The sequence below is a fragment of the Lutjanus erythropterus genome, chromosome 3 (assembly GCF_056507025.1).
Source record: "Lutjanus erythropterus isolate fLutEry1 chromosome 3, fLutEry1.hap2, whole genome shotgun sequence".
Classification (NCBI taxonomy): Eukaryota; Metazoa; Chordata; class Actinopteri; order Lutjaniformes; family Lutjanidae; genus Lutjanus; species Lutjanus erythropterus.
In genome coordinates, this window is record NC_139319.1 from 2663911 (window position 1) to 2678775 (window position 14865).

A 14865-nucleotide genomic window follows, 5' to 3' on the forward strand; every position below is an offset into this window, starting at 1 on the left:
TCATAAGCTACACGTTTAGATAAATCGTGCTCTTTTCACTGCTCTAGTATGGCCTGTAATAATATTAACTCATTTTAAACTCATGTAACGAGCATTCCAGGTAACAGTCTTACAGAACGAGGGCAAAAAACTGAAACTGCAGAGCTTCAGCCAATCAGAGATTTTTTTTTTTTTGTCTTTTAGACAGTAGAAGTTGTAGGAAACCTGACATACTTCTTTCTTTTCCAGGCAGAACTAGTGCTCGTTTTCTTATTCTTCAAGGCTTTCTTACATCAGATTTATTCAGAAAATGATTTTGGTTGATTGTTTAAAGTGCAGACAGTTTTTATAATAACAATGTTTTAAATGATAACATGATAGGTGTCTCATAGTGGTCTGCAGCTCTCCTCCTCATGTCATTTTCAGCTCAGTTTTCATCTTTGGTTCACCCTCACTGCTCTCACTGCTTCTTTTTTCAGAGATAAAGCAACAAATCCACTGTACATTAACTATCCAGCAAAGAGACAAGCTTAGCAACTAACTGCTGAACATACTGCACTACAAAGGAAAAAGTCAGTAACTTCCCAGAGTGCAGAACTGAGAAAAAAAAAATCATTTTAAAGTTTTCTTGTTGTTGTGACAAAAAATTGGATATGTGTTGTTATTTAACTTAAAAGCATGTGATATGTCAGATTTGTCAAAGAGTGAAGAAGGTAGAAGAGTGAATAAACATTACGTGAATGAAACATCGTCTGAGAACGATGTTTAACGATGAAGAAAACAACGCGCATGATCCCACGCTACTTCACAACATCATCAAGCTACCTCTTTTGTTATTGTTATAACATTTCGTTTTCTCCGTCCTGGGCCCCTCCTACCAGACGAACACCAAGCGCTTCATGTGTGCATGCAACAGTTTACTGAGTCAATCATGAACGAGCACTGATGGACAGAAACCAGCTGTGTTTGTGTGTTGATTCTTTCTTTACATCCCTCCTGTCTTTATTCTCATCATGTGTCTTTCAAATACATTTCTCCTCCAGTCTAGAGAGACTAATTATCCTTTTGTAAACAGAGTGGTCAGCTCCTCTGTGGCCGCTGCTGCACACAAGTTTACAAGCAAATTTAAAGGTAAATCCACTTTTTAATCCCAAAAGTTTAAAACACAAACACTGAGCACTTGTCTGGCCAGTCTGTGATTTCTTCGTGGATTGCTACTGCAGAGGAGTTGAGACACAGGAGCGAAAATAAATCGCTTTTTAATCTCAAAAGTTTGAAGCATACACTCTGAGCTTCCCTCCTGCCAATATAGGAGTTGGCATCAGAGCAACTTGGATGTTTCTTCCTCCAGAAGCTCCATTCTGCCACCGACCCTCTCATCCAGAGCTCCCTGACCGTGTGTCTGCCCCGTGATGGACGTGAATGAATACAGCTGAAGGTGACAAACTCCTGGGCTGAGCATGTTGCTCATTAGCTGGACTCTTTTTGCTAATTCTGTTTTAAGGCGACTTTTCCTGCAGGAGTTTCAGCCATTAATTCAGGGTCTCACCGAAGGAACGTGCACACACAGCTGTACTAGTAGAACAGCCCATAGGAACACCCGGCCTCTGAGATGACCTGTGATTAGTTAAAGTCTATCGTCATGGGCCAGATTTCATAAAGCCTGAAAACAGAGTCAAGCGGAGGTGCAGAAGTCTAGTTCTCTCTTTACAGTATGCTGAAAGGTTATTATGGAATTATTGCTCATTGATGCCAGAAAATGTTGCCTGCCACAGCTTTAATAGATGCTCTAAAGTTGCTAACAAAAAGATCTGTTTTTGCAGGTTGAAATAAAAGAATCAAAGACCGCTGACAGCCCAGCAGGTTGTGTATTTGAAGGTTCAGGTTTGTTCATGTGCAGCCTTCTTTTAATGACATCTGTCTCAAAATAAACCAATGACAAGAGATTCTGAGAACGCTGGACACGTAACTGCTGTTTTTCACATCCGTCTGCATTTGTATGGACATGGTCTTCTTTGTCACCTCTAATGTGAAGATGTAATGAATGTGTTGTTTGATATTGTGCGTTAACAACACTGCTGCTTTCTCTGATCCCAGTTTCAGTCTCATGCAGTGATATCCAGTGGCGTCATTTTAGACAGTTCCTATTTCCAACACAACTCTTCTGCTTCTCTTTGATGCCAAGCAGCCAGATCTGGCACTCAGTGTAATTTGCCCTCGCCAGGGTCTTTTCACGAACACACTGCCGTCCCTGTTTGCCTGTTTTATTTGCTTTCATTGTTGTGTGCGTCTGTGTGTGCGTTTTTTTTTTTCTTTTCTTCTTCTCATCTCTGCAGTTTGATTGTTTTTCGGTTTAATCGCAGCTTATTCCTGGGCCTTGTTTCCTTCCTCGTGTTGTCATTTCATCCTCCTCCTCCTCCTCGTCTCTGAGGGCTTGTTTTCTGTTCGTGCCATGGCTCTTTTCATGTGTCCCTCGCCGGCAGAAATTGACGCTTAAATACACAGGAGGAAAGAACAAAACAAACAGACAAACAGCAGCCAGAGAACAGATGCAGAGCGGCTGCAAATTCCTCCGTCTCTCTCTTAACTGTGTGACATTGGAAAGAGCGGGAGAGAAAAGTGATGGTGCAACACGGTGAAACATCCTTCACAACAAAGACACTCTGAATGGAGCCAAGGCTGCATACATATATATATGTACATATAGAGACAGACATGTAAAGACAGATAAAAGCTCTCTCATGTTCTGTCTTTAAATCTTAAAGGATAATTCCAGCTTATTACATCTTAGGACATATTGTAGTGTTAGCTACATTTACAGCAGTTTGGGAGATAATTTTTCTTGTTTTCTCTTGGGGTGAAAAGCCTGCAGTCATAGACAAAATGTACCACAAATTTGAACAGAATATCAAGTAAATCAGCAAAAGAAAATACTGAAAAATGTTTATGTGATGATTAGGAGTTTGTTCATTGAACCTCAAACGCTGAAAAGTATTAATGTGAGGAAGGTTCCATCAGATCTGTGTGGCGCGATCAAGGATGTATTATAGAGCCACGAGGAGACTGTTGGAGCGGAAACAGCTGATCAGTCATGTGACTTAAATGTTTACTACACTAGGACTTATTCGGAAATAGTGTGTTTTTAGTGCTGATGTGATGAATTGAGCGTGGCTTAATGCTGTAACGCAGCGAGCCGCAGCAGTTCCGTCAGAAAAACAATGGTGGCTCCTAAAGAGGTTAGCATAGATGCTGCTACAGCATCAGTTTTATCAGAACTTCAGAGTTTTCTTCATTGAAAGAAGAGCAAAGAGCAGCACTGTATGTAAAAGATGTTTTCACTCTTCTGATTTATCAATTGGCTCTGCTGAATAGATCACATGGTTTGTTGAGCCGACTTGGCAGAAATGCAAAGTAACCAAGTACAAATTCTTTATTACTCTAGATTTACTTGAGTATTTATTTTTCTGTCAACTTTTTACTCTTACTCCCTACAAAACACAAATAACTGCACTTTCTACTCCTTTACATTTTCAAAAGAGGCTCATTACTTCAGTTTTATTACGAGATGAAAACAAGATTTAACAAGACAGAAATTATGTAGATGGCGAAATGTGCAGAGAGGGAGACTTGACTATAGAGAAAAGGTGAAGTTCAGTTAGCTTTGCACAGAAATAGTTGGTAGAAATGTTCTTCAGAGGATGCATTTTTACTTTTATACTTATACTAGTACATTTCAGAGCTGTACTTTTTCACTTTTACTTGAATAAAGACATTGAATCAGTACTTCTGCTTTCACTAGAATCTGTTTTACACAAGTAACTGTGCATCTGCTTGAGTCCATAATGTGTGTACTTTTGCCACCTCTGCTGAATGTTTGAGGTTAGCCCTGCCTGTGCCTACCTGTATTTGTTTTGGAAAGTGCCTGCCCTTTTCCAAACAGTTTCCAAAGACGACATCAAAGATTCAACAATCTGACATGTCTGATCACCAGTCCTTCATCACAAAATGTGTTTCAGACACAGTTACATGACCTGATAAACACTTAATCGTCATCTTAAGCCTGACTTCGAAAGCCAGAAAAGCACTGACAGTTTCTTCTACAATAAAGAGCAGTAATCAGACACATTAGGATTCAACCTGTGGGGACCAGAATCACTTTAGGAATCCTCTTGAACCAAGTCCTCTAAAACAACCACAACTACTTAAGGTCGTCAGTATGATCAGAAGAAAGCAGTGCTGATCTTCTTTGTGGCCGTATAACAATTTCACAGTTCTGCTTTTGCTTGTGGGAGACAAAAACCGTCATTTGATTGACCACAACAGACTACATGTCAAGCAAACAACATATGTGGTGTTAATCATTTAAACAATCGATCGATTCTGTCATTTTTCTAGTGAGAAAAGCATCTGGAATTTACATGCTACCTCTGCAAGTAGCAGCGGTCAGAAAAAGTTATATATTTGGCTCAGATTTGGTTTAAACATCAGCCTTAGTCCTAAGATAAATTCATCATAGTTTTATGATGATCAGGATCCTTGATTTCCACCCTGAGGTCTTTTTTTGTGGTGATTGGAGGTCTGCCAATTTAGAGACTTAACAATGTCTCATTCACATGGGACTTTGTCAGAAAATCAAACCCTGGAAAATAAAGGAGGATGAAACTTTAACCTTCATGTAGATTTTTTCACTTTTTTGATGTTGGTGTAATGTAATGTGTTAGGTAGACGTTAAAGGTTTGTCACAGTTTTGCTTTAACAGAAACACCATCGCTCCTCGACTCTCCATCAGCCATCTCAACTCAACAATCTTATCAGAGCTTCTGCAGAAGGGACTCCAGAGAGCGGCAGAGAAAAGGCCTGCAGAGGATGTGAATGTGTGAACCACGCTGTGCCGAACGCCACCGACAGATAACAGTTTATCGGCGAGCCAGAGAAACTCTGTTGGAAGAGGGAAAGCCATCCTGCTACAATCAGAGGAGGACGAGCGGGAGGGTTGAGAGAGGTGGAGGTGAAGAGGGGGAAGAAGGAGAGGAAATGGAAAAGACGAAAAAAGAGGCAGGAAGAAAGAAAAAATAAGAGGCCAGGTGAGTCAGAGGTAACCGTCTCTATTACAGCACCGGACCCATTACATCGCAGCGGTCTGAGCCGAGCCGGGCCTTTCAACTGGGAGGTAAATTTGAGGAATCAGGCGGGTGATGAAAACGATAAAAAAAAAAAAAAAAAAAAGGCATTTCGGTATCCTGCCACTGCAGAGGCACTTGACATTTCTGATGACATTTGAGCCTGTTTGAATCTGCTTGAAATTGCAGCGTTTCATCCCGACGTAATGCTACACTTAGAAAAACCCTTCTTATCTGCAAGATTATGCCAGCGTATTATATGTGGGTATTATGCAGCGCTAATAGTGCATGTAGATACTTCACAAATGATACTAAAAATGCCTCGCATCACACACAAGGAGGATTTGGCCCTTCAGTAAAAGAATACTTCCGAGTATGCAAATGCCCACAAAAGAATTAGGGCTTAACAGATTTGACTCACTCAAACAATGGCATGCGGCTCTTTTCCCAGGATGCAACTGTCCGTCAGTTTGCAGGATTAAGGCTCTGGGTTGTGACAATGTGTTGAATGAAAAAGGACAAAGAGACACCTCCTTTATTACAGGGATATGACTATAAATGCTTCTCTTATTATGCCTGACGAATGATTAAAGCCAGAGGAGGGAAACAGGGAGAGAGGCAGAGGCTACGCACTGCCCCCTGTAGGATAATCCTGCTCACTGCAGCTCTGGGTATCTCTTTTTATTTATTTTTTTCCTTGGCACCATGTATGAGTGGTATGCTCCCGGTGACACGCTTTATGTGATGAAGTGTACGACTTCTGCAGAGCTGAATGGGCTCAGTGTTTCCTGCACCACGGCTACGTTTGAGCTCAGTCTGTTGTCACTGCAACTGTGATGAAACAAAAAAAAACAAGCTTACAGGCTCATCACTCATGTCACTGATTCATATTGTTATTGTTTGTGGTGTTTTAGACCGATGCTGAGAGAGGCTGCAGACAGATTTGAGCCTTTTCATGCCACATTTCTGGCTGCTGCTGGACTGACCAGGGGTGGGCAGTTATTTTTCACGGGGGCCACATGAGAAATTGACCAGGCTGCTGTGGTTCCGACACTAACGATATAAAGTCCTAATAATGGCCAAATCACTCATAATGGAAAGGTCAGAAGTGTTCAGTATAGAGCACTTCTACTGTTGGTCATCCTTTCTGAAAAGCCATTTGATGAATTGTGGGCTAATATTTTGTTAGCAATGTCCAAAACTTGATGTTTTACAGTGAACCATGCAGGCTGCAAACAGGGTGCAACTACAGTAACAGGAAAAGTAGAAGTAGAACAACATAAACAACATGGATGTGCAGCATTGAGTGAATAAAGTTGCAGTTTAATATGAAAGATACAGTTCATTATCATTACCAATGAAGACAGCACTGACCTCTTTCAAAATAAAGGTCTGATAAAGGTTTAATGTTAAGCAAAATGCTCCATACTGTCTTTGCCTAGATTTTTAATTTTTGGTTTTTCCGTGGTCGCCACATGGAACCTTTCAGTGGGCCACATCCGGGTGGAGTCAGAGTATCTCAAAACCTGGACAAATTAAACCAAAACCATCCACATGGTTAGACACCACTAAGTAATTTATATGAACTGGTCCTTTTTTCATGCTTGTAAAGAGGAAAAACACACTAAAGGGTGAGTGAGCGTCCAGGGAAGCTGCCTCTGCAGGCTGCAGGCAGGTGGTGGTTCTGTAGTGAACAGATGTCACATTATTGATCCACAGCTGCTCAGACACACAGGAGGTTAAGGGGAGGTGACTGATGGGATGTCGAGGTGGTGACCAGGTGACGAAGATCCCTCTCACATCCTCTTGAAACATCTTCAAGCTTGAAGACGCCGTGGAGAAGAGGACAGAGGACACAGCGGCGTGTGCTCTGTCCTCTAATGGTTTCAGATCAGTTTTTTGTTTACTGATCGCTTCTGTAACTGATAATGAAGTAACCTTTCTTCTTCTTTGAATCTAATCTCTCTAAATGTGTGAGTAAAACCTGACATTCCAGAGTAAAACTTCAGCGCAGATCTGCACAGCTTCCAGCCTCACACTTTTTGCAAAATGCACACACTGTTTTGCAAATCACTTAACACATTCCTCTGCATTATACACAGAAATCTAACACAATGTCACTTCTTTGCCCTTTTCAAAGCACCTCCTTTCTAAATACCTCACCTGTATCCAACTGATCAAACAGTCCATAACACAAGTGAAAAACAACTTTTCTCTAAAATCTGCACTATATGTGCCATATTTCTACCAGCATGTTTGAAACAATGCCTTACACGCTGTCATGTGACATTTTACATATTTTCTTTGGTCTGCAGCCTGTGATGTTGATGAAGTGCTATGAAGTGAAGAGAAGATGATGCTTTTTTTTTTTTTTGTAAAAGTGTTTTTTTCCTCCACCAGTGTTTTTTCTGTTTATTTGCCATTTTTCTATTTCAAATATGTTGTGATTTCAAATGCAGTGCATGAAAATGCATGGATGTACTAATGGATGTATGTTTTTTTTTGCACTAATTTGAGACTTTGTGTCCAAAAAAGTGGGAGTTATGCGTGGAGTACCCCAAGGTTCAATTCTTGGACCACTACTGTTCAATATCTATATGCTCCCACATGCACAGATCATACAGAAACACAAAATGAACACAGATGACTCACAGCTGTATTTATTCTAATCTCCTGATAACCTTGATCCCATCCACTCCCTAATTCACTGCATCGCTGATATCAATCTATGGATGTTCAAGACCTTTTTACAACTAAACAGCGATAAACGAGAAATACTTATCTTTGGTGCAAAGGCTCATGGACAGAAAATCACAGCTCACCTAAAAAAATCATTTCAAAACTTTCTCTCAAAATCAGATTCTGAAAAACTGATTCATGCATTCATAACAGGTAGATTCGATTATTCTAATGATCTTTTCATCAGCCTCCCAAAATCGTCTGTGCAGCAGCTACATCTGATCCAAAATGCTGCTGCATGTTTGCTCTCCAGAATAAAAAGAATACAAACACATTGCATCATTGTTCTTTAATCTCTGCACTGGCTTCCAGGCAAAACCAGAACTGACTTCTAGGTTCTTCCTGGTATATAAAGCCTGGAGTGTCCTTATACCTCAGTACATTAAAGACAAGCTGGTTACAAACAAACCAGCAAGAAGTCTCAGGTCTACTGACAGTGGTCTTTTAATTATTCCTCGTATGAATACTAAAGTGGGGGAGGCGGCCTTTTGTTTCTGTGCCCCAAATAAATGGAACACCGTCCCTCAGGAGCTAAGAGAGGCTCTACACTGAACACTTTTAAATCCAGGTGAAAAACCTTACTTTTCAAAACAGCCTGTGACTTAGTTCCTTGTGTGTGTCTGTGTTTTGCTCTTTAGTGTGTGTGTGTGTGTGTGTGTGTGTGTGTGTGTGTGTGTGTGTGTGTGTGTGTGTGTGTGTGTGTGTGTGTGTGTGTAAATCTTTGACATGTGTACTTGTGTGTTCTTGATATTTGTATATCTTTTTACATTTTGCAATGACTTTTGTGTAATTGCACACTTTTTGATAAGCATATTTATTGTGCATTTGTTTTGACTGTTATGTGTATTGTTGCTTAATATAAAGCACATTGTGTTGCCCTGTGTATGAAATGTGCTATATGAATAAAGTCTGAGTTGAGTATTGACTGATTTTACAAACAGACTCCGATCAGATGAACCGTTTCTGCACCATCCAGTAACAAAGTTGTTTTTTTTACAGATTATTGTATATTTTTGAATTAAGTGTTTCATTTTGCAAAAGATCTGAAGCGTTCTGCTGCTTGGTTTTATTAATTGTGTGTAGTGCTTTGACAAAATGAGCCCTGTTTTCAAAATCACACTCAAGCAATTGTAGAAAAAAGATTTTCATCTAATCTTTGTCATTATGTGGGGCTGAGGCTTCAGCTGAGATAATCAAAGCATCATTTGTTTACTCTGTCATTAACAACAGCAAAAAATTAAGCATTGCAATTCTGAAATCACTGGAGAGGGTTGGGAAAAAATGCTCTTTTCCAACGTCTCTTAACACTCTACCTTTGGTTAACACAGCAGGGGAATATCTCCATTTTCTGCTCATCTCTTTCAGCTCTGGTTGTTGAGGAAATACTTGGATGAAACTGTCCTCTTTCAGCTCTCTCATGCAAGTTTTGGTGATTTTATGTCTGTAGTGGTCATGGATTAACTCACTGAAACAGCCTAAAATCCCTCGACGAATGCTCACTATTTGTTCAGGTTATTTATTCTGGAATTGCACAGATTCTGTGGTTCTTCCAGACATCTTGCCTGCTTTGGTTCATCCTTTTTGGGTGGCTTTTTACCTCTCAGTGTTGTGGAGGATATCTTTGTTTGATGGAGGGAGATGTTTGTCCTCATCAGAGGCAGCTGTGTGCAGTTCAGCCTCTGTGAGGTCTTTAGGTTTGTTAAATCTTGACTTTGTTATAATCACAGCTCTGACAGCACACTGCATCTTTAAATGGCCAGTTGGAACCAGAGGTAAGACAGACTTTGTCCAGACCAAAGGTGAGACAGTGGAGACAGAGGGGAGTTTGCTGCTTGCAGGCAGGTACAAGTTAAAGAAGCTCAAAACCGAAAACACAAGGTGAGAAATCAAGATTGTAAATGGGACGACTGGAAAAGAAGACCAAACGATCTGGGCTGGTCTGTGCAGAGAGCAGCTGATGAGGGAATGAGCTGCAGGTGGACAGACGAGTGAGGAAGCTCAGGTGAGAGGAGCAGGACCTGGAGTGGACCGAGAAACATCTGGGGCCATCTGGTGGACAGGTAAAGAATAACACTGACAGACTTGAAAATATGTGAACCTATGCTTTAAAAAATGTAACAAGGACTAAATGATTTACTTCAGCTGAAGCTGCTGTGACTTTACAGGTGCAGAGTCTGATCTTTACACTGGTTTTCACTGTTTCTATCTGGTCACAATCTACAACTGATGCAAGAGTGGATCTGATTACGTGTAAATGTTAAAACTCCTTCAACAAATTATGCTTCACACCTGTGAACTCCATCACAGGTGAATGAGGGACTCAGATCTTTTTCTTATTTAAATGTTATTTGATAGGGACAATATAATTAAAACATATTTTGAATACAGAGCATGAAACAGAGAATTAGAGTTCTCGAGTAAGTTCTAGAGTAATTTTACATGTACAGTATAACTAAATATACCATTTTAAAGTGGTATATGACATTTTTACTTACGTAAAAAGCATGCAAAACTCTGCTTTGATAAGTATTACCAGCAAAATACATTCTCTTTTTTTTTTTTTTACCAACAAATCAGTTTTGTTGCCGGACAAATTGCGAATTTATCCTGCACCCCCAGGTCTGAGGTCTATCTCAGCATTGGTCTCACATGTTTCAGGGTCAAAATTAACACCAGCACTGATGTGTTTCATCACAGCACAGTCAAGTTATTTAGTTTACAGGTCAAAAATCATTTTGTTTGCGCTACCCCTTTAATTTCATATTTACAATTAATTTAATAACCTGATAAATAAAGTGTGTGACTCTAAAGAAGTATGGAGTTGCATGAATTTGAAAAGCTTAAGTAAAGTTACTCAGTATTATACTGAAGTACAGTAGTCGGAGTAAATGTACTTAGCTACACCAGTTAAAACACACAAAAACAAAACTCAGTTCATTCACCGGAGTTATTTAAAGGTTCTTCAGACAGAAAAATCAAAATACAACTATGAACTGGAGCTGTTGTCTTTTATATATTGTGAATGTAATGTGCATTAATAAACTATATTAACAAGTGAAATTAGGTTATTTGATGTCGTCCCAAAGTTTGTCACATTATTCCTACATTTATTAAAGTGGTAGTTCACCAAAAATGAAAATTCAGTCATTATCTTCTCGCCCTCATGCTGATTGAAGGTCAGGTTTAGATTTTCATTCCATGAAACTCTGCTGGAGTTTCACAGGAAAACAGTGTTGCAGAATCTCCCAAACAATGGAAGTGAATGGTGACCAGTTTTCAAATGTAAAAAAACATAAAACGATTCCACACTGCTCGTCTTGTGTGATCCAAGTCTCCTGAAGTCTTGACATACCGAGTTGAGTTGAAAGACGTCACTTACACCATGTTTTTAGTCTGAGTCTTCACTGTAGGTCCTTAACTTTGAGCCACGTTCATGTGTGTGTGTGTGTGTGTGTGTAGTGAAGGAGACTTGGGTTACACCAGATAATGACTGAACTATCCCTTTAAATCACTAACCTAAATGTACCTGTTTTTTTGTTTGTTTGTTTGTTTTTTTAATTTAAGCATCAGTATTACCACTGGTACTATAACACAATCAGTCAAACTTCAACTATAACCAAAAATAAAAGGATGAGTTCACATTTTCATGCTTGGCCTCAGGTTTTCTGAGGGACTGTAAGCAGCCGGTCAGTCTTCTGCTTCATATCTTCGCCCAATCAGTGCAGAGAGTCTCTGTGCCGAGCAGGATCTCTGACTGTCCTCTTATCAGGCCGAGCAGCCCCTCCGCCGACCTGCGGCTCAACGCCCAATCACACTTCACACGGCTCGGCTAATAGAAAAATAAATTGCCGGGGAGCCAATTCCAGCACAGCGTGCCATGAGAAGAAACCCGGAGTCTGATTCCTCTGATATAATGAAGCCCATAACACTGGGATCAGGTTATTAAACACTGACGGGATTACTGAGCAGCTCATCCTGATCGGAGATGCAAGGTCAGCGTTCCTCAGCTGTTCTGTCACAACAGGTCAAATGTAGGCGCACACACACACACACACACACACATACACACACACACACAATGGAAAATAAAACTGTCACCTGCCTCTGAATGTATCATTTTCTTTTACTTTTATAGATTAAAATGAAATAGAACTGTATAAAAAATTATTAAACAGTTTTAAACTACTAAAAGTATTTTTAAATAGTCTTGATTCATCAAAAAACAAGTTTCAAAGACGACATAAATGACCTCTGACCCCCCTTCACTCTACTGGGGAAAAATGACAGTGACAGGTTACACTATAATTACATAAAACAAATCTGATGCTGTGCAATGAATTATGATTTATTCCCGACATGTCAGATGCCGACAATTTGTCACTGCCCCTCAGCGACTCATACAGATGCCTGCGGTACCCGTTTATGGCTGAAAGCGGCGCACCAGTCCTCAAAGTGACTTTAGTTTTGCAAGTCGCTTCAGTGACATCAGTGATGATGTACGTAACATAGTTATGGTAACCCCAAAGATATCCACATCATAAAGCTAACCAAACTATAGATATTTTTTTGGCCATTTCAGATACAGCCGCTAAAGCACTGTGACTCAGCTTGCTTTTCCTGGGTCCACTCTGGCAAAATTGACAAGCGGACAGGGACCAGTTACTAAAAAACATTAATAATAATGATACTGATCAGCTTAAAATAGAAAAATAACATTTTCTTGCGGTGCCACCAGGTAAGAACAGTGCACTGAAGTGTGCATGTTTTTTTTAAATATATTTTTTCCGCTTTGATGCCACCAGGACGGGTGAAGATATGACAGGAAATGGGGAGAGAAAGTGGGGCGCAGCAAAGGGATGCAGGTGGGAGTCAAACCCACAACTGCTGCAGAGGAGCACGAGCTACCCAGACGCCCTAAAGCTAGCATGTTTTGACTCATCATGGCACATGATATCGGCAACTTTGCATGCAAACACAATAGTTTGAGATTTGGTACGATGCGGCAAAATAAGGGCAAATTTCTGTCTATATTTTAACTGAATTTTCTGTCCTAATTTTCAGTTTTTTGTAGAGCTGCAAATCTGACCAGTTAGTGAGGATTCAGACGCGTAATGGTGATCTGATATTTTAAACCAACAACCCAGTGAAGTGACGGTTGTTGTGAGTCACTTTCAGTCTGTGTTTCAGATTCTTCTTTGTCCTGCTGTCTCCATCAGAGGCAGCGGCAGCGTGTCGCTCTCCGTGTGCAGTCTGAGGCCACCAGGCAGGCGGCGTGTTGTGGACCACAGTGGCAGAAAAGCAGCGATCTGCTCCGATGGAGCCACATGGACGCCACACAGACAGACGGAGCCTAATGAGCCTCGGCTCAACCTGCAGCAGCAGTGTGGGTGGCCGACAGGTCAGGCTCAGGTTTACATGTTAGCCCCTTAACAGCCACTGTTATCCAGAATAATAACACTGAGTGTAACCGCTAACAGTGTCCCTAAAAGGCCCTCAAAACTTACAGAAACTAACCAACAGGATATAAAGGAGTAAAAGGGACAATTGTGACCTGATGTGCCAGATAGTTTCTTACACAGAACCATCTGGGAAGTTGTCCTTAGAAACAGTTTGGAAAAGGGCAGGCACTTTACAAAAAAAAAAAAGCTCTTGGCAGCTGATTGGATGAACCATTTGTCTGTCACGTCTAACCTGGGCTAACTTCAACCGATCAGATCCAATTCTTGCCAAAGCCATTGGTAAAAAAAAAAAGTTAAGTGTCATTCTTTACTCTTTTTTCCAATGAAGAAATACTTTCCAGTTAAATAAAAAAAATAAAAAATAAAATAATAAAGAAGACCTTGTTGCGAGCAGTTTTATGCAGAAACTACTTTTTTTCTGCAGTTGAATCTACCAGAACTATTTTCTTTCTACTAGACAGAAAGTAGTTCCTACATGAAACTGCTCACAACAAGGTCTGTGGATTATCTTGAGTAAACAATTTTACTGCACAACAATACTTTTATTACTGTTTAGCTGATAATACATGAGTAAAGTTTTGAATGCAGGACTTTGACTTGTTGTGGAGTATTTTCACCGTGTGCAGGAAGCATCCAAAAATTCTGTAACTTTATTAGACACACAATGACACAAGCCGACTTCTCTCAACCTCCTTTTTCATCTTTTTGCACAACTTTTGCCACTGATTTGTAAAACCAGATGTAACCATGAATGTTATATAAGTATTGGACACCATTCCAGTTATAACAGCATTTTTTCTTTTAAATTCTGCTGCTTAGTTATGACACAAGGAGATGAAATCCAGCAGAACAGATGAACATTGTTCCTATTTTCTTATTTTTATCCTGTGACTAACAGTGCTCATTAATCGTAGGACTTAAAATATATTAATGTTATAAAAGACATAAGTCTGCAAGTGAAGCCCACCACACACACACCTACACCTTCATAGAGAAGAGAATACAGTAAGAAAGAGGTGGGGGTTGAAGCAGGGGATTATGGGTGGAGGATGCTGCCTGGCAGGTGAAGCTCAGCATGGGGAGCAACGAAGGAGGAGCGCCCTCCTCGACCTCAGAGGAAGGAAGCTGAGCGTGGAGGGTGGACCGCCACCCCCTCCTCAAGCTGTGGACAGCTGCCCGGTGATATTATTTTTAGATTATTGATTTTAATGTATTCATGTGATTATCTCGGCCTGTTGGAAGGACATTTTAGTTTTTCACTTTCTGTCATAAAACAGAGAAAAGTTACAGCAGTTTCGGCTGAAAGGTGGCAAACAGAAGAAGCCCAGTGAGCCAGAAAACTACAGTGATGGCGGAAGTACTCTGATGTGGAAAGTTTTAGTTGGACTCAAAAAACATCACAGTATGTTGCCTTGTAATTTTGAGGTATTTCAACTTTTTTTTTACAGTCTAAAGTGATTCTTACATTCTCCAAATGTAAACATATGTAGCCTATACAGGATTTTTAAAACTTTAAATATTTTGTCAAAGCCTATGTCTCTGGCTTGGTGCCTTTTCTTCTAAATGTT